Raw genomic sequence first — 14,328 nt, 5'->3', positions numbered from 1 at the left:
ATCTCAAGACTGAGATTGTCACATCCGAAGGCTTTAGAGGAAATAGAGTGAACATACTTCTTGACATCATCTTCTGTTACAGCTTTGAAAGAAAAGGAAACTGAGTCAGGTGGGACAATATTAGACAAAAAAGCAAGTGTTTTAGATTTTAACTGGGGATTTATATTAACTGGTGGAGTTGCAAAAAATTTATTGAGAGTCTGAAGATTTACTGAGAGTTGATGAGTATCAATGTTTTTGCCCACACCAAACGACTCCAAGAATCTCCAAACTTGTGCTTGACAAAGATTCTGAATAGTTTTATGGATGTAACGACGTTTGGCATCCCTACACAGCCTGTTGCAGATGTTTCTCAACTTCTTATACGCACTTAGGTTTTCTTGCGATGGACATTTTTTGTTTTTAGCCTTGGCCCTATCACGTTTGGTCATAGCGTTCCTAATAACTTGTGTTAACCAGGGGGCAGGCGCATGCTTCATTCGAACCGGTCTTACAGGGGCATAGATGTTATAAATATTAATCAGTTCATTAGTTAATGATTCCACCATAAAGTCAATGTTGTTTGAGGACAATATGGGAGACCAGTTGATGTTCCTCAAATCATCCTTTAGGCGTTCAACGTCCATATGCCTAAAATTGCGCTGAAAATGGATTTTGCCTTTAACTCTAGGTGGGCGTAGTTTATAGGAAAGATAGATTAGGTCATGAAAGGAAAAAGGAGCGGACATTTGGCCATAAGAAGTGACGAAAGTGGGACTAGAGACAGAAATAAGATCAATAAGGGAAGGCCTGCAGTTAGGAAAATAATGGGTAGGAGAAGACATAGGTAGGAGGAATAAATTATATGAATCATTTATATCTTTTAATAAGTGAGTCCTTCGATCATTTTTATAGTAGTAAGAATAAATATATAATATTTTCATTTTCTTGCTCTGGTAACGAAGCAGCGTTGAGTTACGCCACTTAACGCAATGCCTCCAGAATTCGGCGGAAAGTTGGGAACGAAAGTGTTTCAATGTGCACGGAGTGTCCTAGAGTTACCACTAAGATTTTTATTACCTATAAAATATAATCCTAGCAAGATTTGAAGCAGCTACCTCTAGAAGCAACCAAAATCACTAATCCAATAGAGTTTTAATTAAGAAATATTAATATATATATAAACATAATATATGTTATAAGCGCGACCCGCATCCAGATTCACAAGTAGGTCAATGCATTTTAGTGCCGAGTTCACCTTTAACTCAATTTGCTCGAGTCATTGAGCTGCAGTGGCAACGCCTCGCGTCTGTCTTTGCAATGTTTGTGTTTTGTAAATGTATGGAAAAACCACTTGTTTTTATTAGCGTCATCATCATCATCATCATCAGCCTGTCCTCGTCCACTGCTGGACATAGGCCTCTGCAATGGCACGCCACTGAGTCCGATCTTTTTTTTTATATGGAATAGGCTTGCGTTGACCGCATCAAGTATGGTGAGCGTTGATGCGATCTAGGATGGTGCACGCTTGCCTAGAAGATACCTATTCACTCGATCTTTGAAGACCGGGGGGGTCTTCTTCAGCTCTTCTTCGCTTATTAGCGTAACATAAAATAATATTAGTATAATGTAAATAAATGACTGAAAGAACTGTGGTAACGAATTCAAATTCTACTCAGGTGACATTTTTAACCCATAAATACTTATCCGTGTTTACCTCGTATATCCTGATAAATTCAATTCCATTTTTTTTTGTCTTTAGGGTTCCGTAACTTAAAAAAGAATCTATATAGAACATCAATCTGATCTATGACACAGCACGGTGTTAGGTCAACACGTAAAAGCGTGCTGTCATCGGTAGTAAAATAAATGAAGTGCAAACAGATAATGTTAGTCCACTTCCGCTCCCACGCATCGACATACAATGGAATATTGTAAAATGTTCAAAGCTTCGTGAAACGTGGAAAAATAGATGGTTCTTATAGCACAGTAGTTATGTAATGGCTGTTAGTGATACGAATGTTATTCGGAGTTCTTTTTGCATAATTTGTAATAGATTTTGTATAAACTTTGCCGTGTTGGTTTGCCCGGCTGGTTTACTAGGCCTGAGGTCAAAATGTTGAAATATCCATTGAGGCAGAGCGTGGCGTTTAGTTTAACACTAGGTTCCCTCTGCCGACTCTGCTATAATGTTAAAATGTTTATATTATAATTAATAATTATGATATGATTATGTTTCGTTAAAATATATTTTATTACAACAGGAACTATTAATTTAACAAACAGTTTATCAATTAATTTGAATAGGCACAATTATACGAATTGTATTTTGATAGTTTATAACTTTGGTATATGTTTGTGTAATTTGAATGTTTGTATTACGAATGAACTAAAAACTGAAATGAATGAATGAAATTAATAAAACGTGAATAGGTTTTATTCATTCTTTTCTGTTTATAACAGAATTATTTTACTATTAATATTGATTATAAAAAACAATAAAATAATAATAATAAAAAGAATGCATTGTAAAAATAAACCTATTTTATTTAAATTCCTATACAAATATACACATTTTCATTGAATAAGTCATTATTATCGCATGATTCATACATTCGTCATTGGCAAAGCTACAAAAGATAGCTAAATCAAACGACGGAGTATCAATCAAATATCAAAGAGCTATTTGCCAGTATCAGTAACGGCTTGTTACGGATTTACCACTGAATAATAACAGGAAAATAACACGGTTTTCTGGAAATGGTCGTAATATGGGGGTTTTGGAGGAGAGGAGAGGTTTTCTTATGATATAGACATTGCAGTTACAGAGAATAGAAAAAAAATCTGCTTCAGGCATTATCCCGCACACAGCAGGGTAGGCAGAGGGAACCTAGACAATCTGTTTCCACATTTCTGCCAAATTTTGGAGGCATTGCCTGTTGAGTGGCAGAACTGAACGCCGCGCTTTGCCTCAACACTAGAGCGAAGAAATCTTAAATATTTAATCAAAATATATCGTAATATATAATATAACAATTATATAGTAAAATATATTTTTCTTATGATATTTTCTTTGGTAATGAGGCTAATAGTACCCCATAATAGAAGTAATTTATTATAATCTCATATATTAGTATCTTTGATATCGAATATAAGATCATCCCCTTTTATGAAAACCTAATTGTACTGTATAGCTTCATAGGAATAAGATCAGATAGTAATTAATTAATTTATGAATTAATCTTTATATATATATATATTTTTATAGTAGATAGGCAAGCATTTGTCCGCTATCTCACCTGGTGGTAAGTGACGGTGCGAACGAAGGTGGAGCATGCTTGCCTAGGCCTTTTCACTCGTTCTTTAAAGAGGGCCAGGTTATACTTGTCGGGAAACAGTTCAGATCAAATCTGGATAATATATTCTATTTTCGCAAGTGCTTAAAGGTGCGACTGGGTACGCAACAGACGGTAGGTTAGGTATCAATTCGAGTATAATTAAATATTCATTTTTTTTCATTTACTTGCTCTGGTAACGTGGAAAAGTTCAGCCACTCAACACGCAATGCCTTGGACATTCGATGGAAAGTGAGAAATGAAAGTGTCTTAATGTTAACGGAGTGTCTTAACAGTAGATTCTTAAGTTTCCTCTGCCTACCTTGCGCAACAAAAATAAAAAATACAATTTTTCTGTTACTACGCTTCTCTTAACACTAGAACCGCCTCCGTTCCATTTTTGTCCCATACGCAAGTTAGATTGTATGTAACTTTTTTATTTGTTAATTTATATTGATGAAACTTTTTGAGATTGTGTAATTTTATACATTTATCTTATTTAAAATATAATTAATTTTATAACTGTCATACTTTTCGAAAAAAAATATGATTTACCTAGAACTGCCGCTGGGTCATTTTTGTCCCGTCAATATTATTTCACTGCTTGAGGGTATAATTTGATATATTTTCATGCCTCGGGAACGACGGGGAGGGGAAGGGGCGACGCGAAAGCGGAGATAAAAATAGAACACTAGGCTTAGCAGTCAATTCCCTCTATTTTTAGGGTTCCGTACATTTTAAGGAAAAAACGAATCCTTATAAGATCACTTTGTTATCCATCCGTCTGTCTGTGCCTTTATCTCAGGAATTTTTGGAGATTTCGAGTTGATAAACATATAAGTATATAAATAAACCAAAATCTTCCTGAAAAAATCGTACTTAAAAAAGATACGACCATTTATATCGTAAAAAACGTGTATTTCGACACTTTAAAGGAAAATAATTTTAATAATAAATAATAAGGTACTCCTGGTTAACCTAGAATAATAAAATTTGCCATCTACAGGTAGTACCAGATCAAGAAAAAATCTGAAAGCTATACTTTTGTGTTTAAATCTTAAAAAATAATAGCCTAAAAAGTGGGGCTAAATTGGTTTCCTTACCAAATTTTGCCGCTAGTTCAAGTGGGGTATCAGAAACGGACTCTGGCTAACCTAAGCTTGAATTTCTGAAAAACGCTCGAGACCAAATATGGTCATGGGTAGGGTAGGTAGAGGAAACCTGGGAACCTAGTGTTAAGTACTCTGCTGGCATTTTCCGCCGAATTCTGGTAAAAATTATATACTAGTAAAATTATAAATCTTCTGTGAAGCAGGTGCCACATATACAAAAAAAAATGTCTGTAATAAATGCACTAATGAAGAATATTATTATTAATGCATTATTTGGTCTAATGATAATATGAACTAATTTCAATAACTTATAGTTTTATAAGAGCTTATCAATAAGTTGTCACGATCTTATAACGTATTTGAAATATTTGATTTTTACTTTGTGTTTACTTTTTGCTACTTTTATGTTTGTTAAAGAATAAGAATTGATTTTAAATTGATTAATAAACGTGGTCGGTATATTTTACAAATTATTTTAAATAATAATTTTCTTGTCTTATTCCAACAATTAATATAATAAGTAGAATGGGACAAATTTGTCACGACGGCGGTTCTAGGGGGGGTGTCAATCTTCGGCACTTCTAGTGTTAAGTGTTAAGTGTTCCAATAATAAAATCAGAAATTAAACAAACTGCTCCCAAATAACTCTACCACACACAATGTCTAATATTGTATAAACAAATGAAATTATTACCAAAATAAACTGGAAAAATCTCCACCAGTTCCACCAATGGCTCACAATCTTTCTCATTTCCACCGGACAGATAAAGGAATCGCCTTAAGTGAATTCAGCTCTATAATGGAGCCACTTCGAGTTGTAATAAGGGATGTTGGAACTTGGATCTTTTCATTTGTTTCCTTCTCTATAGATTCCTTTCGCCGTTTCTTACTGAGTTAATAATTTGACGTTATTTAATTTTGTAGTATGTTTTTTTATATATTCCTTTTTTTTCTTTTTTACAATGATTCATTGTTATTTTCCTTTTATTATATTTGTTCAGTCCAGAGGGAAGAAACCCGATTGAAGAAATGAAAATATTAAATATTTCACTTTCTCGAGTGGAAATCGAACCTACAACTTGTCGTTACAATCACACGCTTGTGCCAATATTTATTTACGTTTATATTTCCATTTCTTCGCTCTGGTGTCGAGGCAAAGCGCGGCGTTGAGTTCTGCCCCTCCAGAATTCGGAGAAAGTGGGGGACGGAGTGTCTTAACACTAGATTTCCTCTACCTAAACCGCTGCGTGCGGGATACAGCGTGAAGTTGATTTTTATTTTTGCTGAGAACAATAACAAATTAAAATACTTTACCACTCTTGAAAAGGTAAGAAATACCGTAGTTCGGTAAAGACCACAATGAAATGGCTTTTACACTCTCAACGTTACGAAGACTCGTTCTCGGTCTTGAGTATGTTTAATATGTTTCCGCTTTTGAATTTGGAATTTAACACATTTTATATAAAAGATTTTCATTATGGAAAATAGTAATAAGCAAATTTAAAAATTATGATAATAAAAGTACAAGTAGGGCAATTATTTATGTTATCTTCACACAGCGTATGCGGGTATCCCGTAACACGAAACCTAGTCCTAACTCCTAACTCCTTTAATAGGATGACAGAAAAAAACAGAAAAAAGAACAACCCCTTGGTTCTATAGTAGAAAACAACATAAAAAGAAATAATGCTATATTTTTCTGCAGCACATACGAGTACGTTATACAGAAATAAATAATTTAATATGAACAAACAATAAGAATAATGGAACGTAAGTTTTTCCAGAAACTTTTATAGTGAAAGAATAACAGTGTTGACAAAGGAAGTCGGATTTTATGAATACGAAAAGACGTAACCTTTTTACTGTAAAGCCATTTTTGTAATAGTAATAGGTAGTTTTAATGGACCTGTTCAATTTCTTCAGTTGAGTAAATCAATCTATTTTATCATGGAAGGAGAATATCAAAATAAATATATTGTAAATGCATTATTTTATAATATATCTAATAAATCTAAGGGTATTCTGGAACAGACACAGTGGTAGAGAATTCGTTCCTCATTTTGGGGAATGAATTGTTTTCTTTTCCCTTCTTTAAGGTAAATTACTTTGAAAGAGAAAACGAAATATCTTAACACTATGTTTATTTAAGAATTTATAATAACCATAATCAGAACCTAAACAAACTCTCATCAAACTTCCCTTAAAGCGTTTCCTTTCTAATAAAAAAATAAAGTTTTCTAAAAAATATTTCTAAATAAGTAAAAAAAGAATCATCAAAATCGGTTCACCCAGTATAAGTTATGAGGTAACAAACTAAAAAAATATTATTGAATTGATAACCTCCTCCTTTTACAGAATTCGCTTCGCTTTCACAAAAGTGTAACGTTTGTAGAAAAGTCCACAAACAGCTATACTGGACATCGCTGACAGTTGTTTTTTTATTCTAACTCTGTCTCTCTTGAAATTTTCTCTTTTATTGCTAGCATTAGAACATGTTTCATAGTGTTTCGAAATCAAAACACCATAAAAGACACATTTTCTATTGTCAAAACTCTCTTAATAACAATAATATATCTCTAGGTTGCAATTACGGAAATACGAATTGCAAAAAAAAATTGTAACATTAAAATCTTTTTCTGTTAAAAACTTTATGTAAATCTCAGTTTGAACTATAACTTCTGACATAAGCGAGATTGTCTTTGAAAAACTTTTAAAGCTTAAAGTTACAGCTTATAGTCCAACGTAGATTTTAATAATAGTAAGGTCGTTATTAAAAAAAACTATATAAATTATAGTTTCTTTTGCTAATGGATGTTGAATATTTAATTAGTGTTTGTGCGTGACTGTTTCACATCCTGGACGAACTGTTTTGACAACAGGTTCCTTCCACCTTCCCCTTTGTATTCCAGGTATAGCAGTATGCGTGAAGAATAAAAAAGCTTAAAATATAAATGTTACTTTCAGCTCTACTATCTCTGTTAAACTTAAAAAGAAAACATAATAAACTTAAACAATACAAATTAGAACTGTAAGTCTATGTAAATAAGTGTTATAATTAAATGAATCGTGCCACTGGGTTGGAAAGCACTGGAGATAGCGTTCGTGTATTGCTTAACGCCATTGTTTGTTGTCTTCGTGTTTGTTTTATTCGTACACATTGCTGCTTTGTGCTTTCAAAGCTTACCACCGGTGGTTTCTTAAAAGCTTATAAGTTCCATACAGTTACTTGTATGGTAAATTCAGTTATATATTACAAAGAAATTCAGTTATATATTAAAAAATGAACTATAAGAACATTAATTAAATATTATATAATATATTTATTTTTATAAGGATGAATATCAAAATATAAGTTCATTTTGGGTGACGTTTTCTTAAAACAACAAAGAAACTTTGGAAACCGTTGCATAGCAACGACGGTTGTTATTAACATGGCAGAATAAATTGCATGACAAATTAGAAAATATTTTAATTTATTAGTACATTAGTGTAATGTAATATTATATATATGTAATGTAATATTATAATTACAAAATATTTTAATTTATTAGTATATATGTGTAATGTAGTTTTATCCTATAGCACTTCTGAAGAATGCAGCTTTCATACAAAACAAAAACATACTAAATCGGACCAGTAGATCCAGAGATCTTAGCGTTCAAACAAACAAACAAACAAATAAACTCTTCCGCTTTATTATATTAGTATAGATTTCAATTCTTTTACTAGCTTCACGCTGAATCCCGCACTTGCCCCCTTTCTGCAGTAGCAGGATTACGAGGAAAATAAATTAAAATAAGACAGTAGCGTTATTGCATTTTATTTTCCTCGTAATTTTGGATACGTTGCATATTGAGTTGTGAAAGTCAACGTTGCGTTTTGACTTGTTAATAGAGCGAGGAAATAATTTTTCTCCCCGACTGGAAATCGAACTCGCTACCCCTAATACAATAAGACTTAGAGATGTTTAGCCACGATGGCCTCGGTTGAAAAGAGCTTTGAAAATCATGAAATCCATCACTTGTTTTTCTTTTATTTGCCTTTTATCTTAGAATACGCTAAGGTAAAATGTAAATAAAACATTAAAACTACTATTAAACGTTTTATAATTAAAAGAAAATAATTAGAATTTATAGTGTATTTGTAGTTTACAGTAACTGAAAGCCATAATAAAAATACAAGAGAATTTCATTATAACTAGCTTCAAATATAAAGGCGAATATCAAGTTGCCGGGACTCGTTAGAAGGTAGTTCCTTACCCTAACGATACAACACATTTGTTTGACCTTATTCAAGACTTTGAAGATTTCTCCTGAATGTGGAATAAGCTGGCTCAAAATTATTAATAGTAATATTATAAAATAATAAGTATCTCCCGTGAAGTGCCGGGCCAGAATAGCTTTTCCCCATTTCTTCCCGTGGGTGTCGTAAAAGGCGACTAAGGGACAAATTAAGAGGGATGGGCAGCAGCATCTCCTCTATTACACAAAAAAAAAAAAACTGCGCTCGCCAACACGCCTGCCCAGCGCGGCGAGTATGGGCATTTTCATCCCATGAGTGCCTCTAGTAAAAACAGGCCCCCAGTTCTCGGCAGACCCGCTAGGCCCAACTACGGTAGCGGTTGTGGTATCGGAGGGTCAGGGGGTGCTAAGAATCCCCGGGTTACGGCAGGCTACCTAAAACGATTATATCTGGCAACGTACAATGGACGCTCGATGAGACTGGACGAACATCTTGCTGAACTAGAAGTAGAGTTAAGTCACATTAAGTGGCATATTCTAGGCTTATCTGAAGTCCGAAGAAAGGGGGAGGACGCGATAACCCTGGAGTCAGGCCACATGCTCTACTTCCGCGAAGGTGAGCAAGCTTCCCAAGGAGGAGTCGGTTTTTTGGTCCACAAATCTCTCATTAGCAATGTTGTAGAAATTAGTAGTGTGTCGAACAGGGTTGCATACCTCGTCCTTAAATTATCTAACAGATACGCCCTGAAAATTGTACAGGTATACGCGCCGACTTCGACATACTCTGACGATGAGGTTGAAGCAATGTACGAAGACATCGCTAAAGCCCTCAACAACACCTCGAAGGCTCATTACAGCGTTGTTATGGGAGATTTCAATGCTAAAATGGGAGTACAAAGAAGTGGAGAATCACACATTGGACCCTTCGGTTTGGGCGATAGGAACCAAAGGGGGCAATTGCTGGCAAACTTCCTCGAGTCCCAGGAGCTCTTTTTAATGAACTCGTTCTTTAAAAAGAAGCCCCAAAGGAGGTGGACCTGGCGAAGTCCCGATTGTGTAACAAAAAACGAGATAGACTTTATTATCGCGAATAAACGGCACATATTTAGTGATGTCTCAGTGATCAATAGGTTTAATACCGGAAGCGATCACCGACTCGTACGAGGCACACTAAATATCGATCTAAAAGCTGAAAGAACGCTAATGATAAAGTCTACTCTCCGACCATCGGCGTTTCAAGTTACACATAGTTCCGAAACGTTCCAGACCGAACTCCAAAACCGATTCAACGCACTGGAAACTACTAGCAACATTAACCAAAGAACCGATGATCTGGCCAAAACGCTGCATAATGTCTCAGCCAAATATTTCCCCCCAAAGCGACGAGTCAACGCCTCGAAACTCTCAGCTGAGACACTCGAGCTTATGAGAAAACGAAGAGAACTGCCACCACCGTCTTTGGCAGATATGAATGCCTTAAACCTATCCATCAGAAGGCTGACGCGTCGCGATCTCCGTCGCTCAAATACACGCGCTATCAAAAATGCGATCATGCGGAATCGGGGATCGAAAGTTTTCGCTCGCAATTTAGGAAGGCCTCATATCACCAAACTCAAAAAAGAGGATGGTAGAATCGTTACCTCTATGTTTGAGATACTCGATGAAGTTGAGCGTTATTACGAGCAATTGTACTCGTCGAAATCAGGGAAACCCAGCAAACCCACAGCTAGTGACCAGCGCGCTCCTTTAATGCGCCATTACACCGAAGAGCTCCCTGATATTGACCTCGGTGAGATTAGGACGGCTTTGGAACAGCTCAAAAACAACAAAGCTCCGGGCGATGACGGAATTACTACAGAACTCCTTAAAGCAGGTGGCACCCCAGTCCTGAAAGTGCTGACAAGCCTCTTCAATTCCGTTATCCATCATGGTAAAACCCCGGAAACGTGGAGCAAGAGTGACGTGGTACTGTTCTTCAAGAAGGGAGACCGAACTCTCTTGAAGAACTATAGACCGATCTCACTCTTGAGCCACGTATACAAGCTGTTCTCCAGAGTTCTGACGAATCGTCTCGCCAGCAGATTTGACGAGTTCCAGCCGTCAGAGCAAGCCGGGTTTCGATCAGGCTACAGCACCGTAGACCACATCCATACTGTTCGGCAGATAGTACAAAAAACTGAGGAATACAATCGACCGCTGTGTTTGGCTTTCGTGGACTACGAAAAAGCCTTTGATTCTATCGAAACCTGGGCGGTTCTGGACGCACTGCAGCGATGCCATATCGATTGGAGGTACATCGAGGTGCTGCGAAGTTTGTACACGTCTGCTACATTGACTATCCAAATCCAGAAGAGTAAAACCAAGGCGATCCAACTGCGCAGAGGTGTAAGGCAGGGTGATGTTATATCCCCGAAACTATTCAACAACGCATTGGAAGATGTCTTCAAAACCCTGGATTGGACTGGCTTTGGAGTCAATGTAAACGGCGAGTACATCACGCACCTCAGATTCGCCGACGATATTGTAATCGTAGCAGAGTCGCTGGAACAGCTAGCCGAGATGCTGCAGAGCCTAGATGGATCTTCGCGGCGTGTCGGTCTCGGTATGAACTTGAGCAAGACAAAAGTCATGTTCAACGAGCATGTCATATCGGGACCGATATACGTGGACGGCACTCCTCTGGAAGTTGTTCGGGAGTATATATACCTAGGGCAAACTATCCAGCTTGGTAAAAACAACTTTGAGAAAGAGGCTGATCGAAGAATCCAGCTGGGTTGGGCAGCGTTTGGCAAGCTACGTCACATCTTTTCGTCGTCTATTCCGCAATGTCTAAAGACAAAAGTCTTTAACCAGTGCGTTTTGCCAGTAATGACCTACGGTGCCGAAACGTGGACACTAACAGTCGGTCTAGTCCACAAGTTCCAAGTCGCCCAACGTGCTATGGAGCGAGCTATGCTCGGAGTCTCTTTGAAGGATAAAATCAGAAATGAGGTTATCCGGAAAAGAACCGGAGTTACCGACATCGCTCGCAGAATTAGTACGTTGAAATGGCAATGGGCTGGACACATCTGTCGAAGGACCGATGGCCGCTGGAGCAGACGAGTCCTTGAGTGGAGACCGCGGATAGGCAAACGTAGAGTAGGGCGCCCTCCAGCTCGATGGACCGACGACCTAAAGAAGGTTGCTGGCTTTGACTGGATGCGGAAGGCGGAGGATCGAGAACTTTGGCGCACCCTGGGAGAGGCCTATGTCCAGCAGTGGACCCGAAAAGGCTGATTTGATTGATTGATTGAATATTATAAAAAAGATTTTTTTTCCTAGTTGTGGCGCAGTTGAACATAGTGTGACAGGCTGTAGGTTCGATTCCCACTTGAGGAAATAAGATAATGAATATTTCCATTTTCTTCGCTCTGGTATCGAATTCGGCATTTCGGCGAAAAATGAGAAACGGAGTGTCTTAACACTAAGTTAAGCTTGCTGTACTGGACTGTATCCAGTCAGTCAGTGGTGCCAAAAAAATAACAAAAAAAACATATTAACTGCAAGATTTAATTCATAAATATGAGAAATAACGCAACTTTACTGTGCCCCAGAAAAATGTCTTATAAATATTAATAACAGAATGTGTTAGCGCGAGAGAAAAAAGGAATAGAAAAAGATATCCACCCAATTAGCTTCTAGGTCGACCGAGAAATATAAATAAAATATTCAAGTTTCCCGTACAGACAAAGTTCATTGTTAGAGAAATTTTTTACAGGAATTTCAAACCTTTATATTTCACACAAAAATGCTAAATGTGTTAACACGTGGAGAAAGACTGGATAGGTTAATTATTAATCATGAGAATTTTTGTATTAATGAAGTAAATTAAACTATATGAATATAAGTAAAAGTAGTATTTTTTGTTGTGAGTTCGATTCTCACTAGGGGAACTAGTGCCGTTGCCTAGCTTTGTTAACAAGAGAAATCGCGGCGTTAATTTACGACACTTAAGACGCAATGTCTTGAAAACTGGGAAACGGAGTGTCTTAACTCTCTGCTTTCCCTGCAATATCATACAGCATGAAGCTAAAACAAATAATTACATACCCTCATACATCGTCTATAAAATAAAGTAAAGAAAAATCTTATCTCATTTTTTACATACACCGAGGCACTAGAATACAGAAGGCTTTGTAAAACAGAAAAGCCGCAAGAGTGCTGAAATTTCATTTTATGTTAGTGTAAGCCTTTTCTATCTTTACATAAGAATATAAGATAAAATACAAAGATTTATTTACTGAGAAAAATATTTACAAAAGTGAATATAAAGAAATAGGGTAAATTGTTGGAAATGATGAGCGATTAGATTCAATTATTATGGTGACAGTAGCTGGGCTAGAATCAAAGATATTTTAAATTTTTTCCAAAACTCAATTTGCATATTTAAATATTAAATGTTTTAATTTAAGGGAAAATGGGTTAATATTAGGTTCCCATTGTTTACCAAGTGTTTTATTGATATGTATGGGGTTCAATTCCCAATCGGGTGATTACCCTGTTCTGTAAAGACATAGTGGATCATTGAGCCCCGCTAATCAAACCACAATGTCTCGAGAAAAACGGAGTGCCTTGACACTAAATAAAAATAATTGTAACGTAACATAATATAATATATCTAATATAGAAATATAAGATATCGACACTGGAGCAGGAAACTGCTTTAATATCGCGATATTTGATAACGAAAAGAAAGTTTCTTATTCAGCGGAAGTTCATCCGCCGGCGTACTTGATCTTGGAGATCATTTTAATTTCATAAATAAGTATAGATATATATATTTTAAGTACTTTTATAATAAATATATTATTATAATTTTTTTTTTCTTACATTAATTATTTTAAGGTCATCAATTCAAAATTATTTTTATATGCTTTTGTACCATCATGTCTAAATAGAAATACTAATATTGTTATGTTTTCAAGAATATAACGAGTAGACTTCTTAAAGACATCTAAAAGATTAAAAAATTAAAAATAATAATTCCGTCGAGGCGCAGTGGTAAGACTGTAAACACGATGGTTGTGGACTCGATTCCCACTCGGGGGAAAGGATTATTTTTGATTAATATTTTTAACTCTTTGCTCTGGTAACATAGTAAAGATAGAGATAGAAACAACTATTTGTACAATAATTAATCCACAAATGTCTTATTAAAATTCAATATTGCAAATAAATATTACGATATAAAAACCAACAGAAGCTCAAAAATTATACGAATGTAAAACCTCGCTAAAACTCATTTCAGTGTGTATTGAAGTGTCAACTTTTGACAATCCTCGCTAAGTAAATATCACAAATTTTGACGTACAATAATAACCCTTATATCTTTTGGAAGAAAATCCAAAATCTGTTGTTTTAAAAAAATCAAGAGATTTTGGATTTTAAATCAAAAGGTATAAAAATTGTCGATTTCAACCTGAGTGGTGTTAATCTAAAAGACAGAATAACCTAGAGGAATTTGAAATGACTTTCGACCCTCTTTCCTCCTCCTCCTTCTCCTCCTCCTCTCCTTGGCACCTCTTAGATGCAGTGAAGCACGAGTATGTCGATAATGACTAAAACAGTTTTAAAATTCTCTCTCGAGGAAAATTTCTTTTAAAATGCGATAAAAATCTACGA

General features: G+C 35.9%; 1 pseudogene; it reads left to right on the top strand.

Moving 5' to 3' along the window:
* The first annotated feature begins 8,827 nt into the window (after positions 1 to 8,827).
* LOC146532189 (uncharacterized) lies at positions 8,828 to 11,962 on the top strand (annotated as a pseudogene).
* Positions 11,963 to 14,328: the final 2,366 nt, after the last annotated feature.

The sequence above is a fragment of the Heliconius melpomene genome, chromosome 14, assembly GCF_056956725.1.
Source record: "Heliconius melpomene rosina isolate 202511_hmr_F chromosome 14, ASM5695672v1, whole genome shotgun sequence".
Taxonomy (NCBI): domain Eukaryota; kingdom Metazoa; phylum Arthropoda; class Insecta; order Lepidoptera; family Nymphalidae; genus Heliconius; species Heliconius melpomene.
This window is presented reverse-complemented; position numbering and strand designations above follow the sequence as displayed.